Below are 603 nucleotides of genomic sequence, written 5' to 3' on the forward strand. Positions count from 1 at the left end.
ATTAATATCAAATGCAAGCAAGATTCTTATGAAAATTATCCAAAAACCACTGGAGCAACACGTCAACAAAGAATTGCCAGATGGGGAGGTTGGGTTTTAGAAGAGGTCATGGTACTAGGGGTATTATAGTTAATGTTATTTGGATCTTGGCAGAAAACAGAGAACACCAGAGAAATGTCTATCTGTGCTTCATTGACTATGCAAAAGTTTTTGACTGTGTGGATCACAACAAGCTGTGGCTAATGGTGAGAAGAATGGGAATCCGAGAACTTTTGATTGTGTTGATGTGAAACCTAAACTTGAGCCAAAAGTCATTTATTAGAACAGAGAAAGAAGACACTGCACAATTCAAAATTGGGAATGGGGTTTTCCAGGGTTGTATTCTGTGTCCGTACCTTTTCAATCTGTATGTAGAACACATCATCTTGCATGCTGCGCTGTACAAGGAGGAATGTGGCATCAGGATTGGTGGAAGATTCATCAACAACCTGTATTATGCAGATGACACAACCCTGCTTGCTGAATATGAGGAGGACCTGAAGCACTTGCTGCAAAAGTCAAGGTCTGCAGCCTTCAATACTGATTGAAGCTCAACATCAAGAA

Source organism: Elephantulus edwardii, unplaced genomic scaffold, assembly GCF_000299155.1.
Source record: "Elephantulus edwardii isolate Elephantulus edwardi_28Jun2011 unplaced genomic scaffold, EleEdw1.0 scaffold00503, whole genome shotgun sequence".
NCBI lineage: Eukaryota > Metazoa > Chordata > Mammalia > Macroscelidea > Macroscelididae > Elephantulus > Elephantulus edwardii.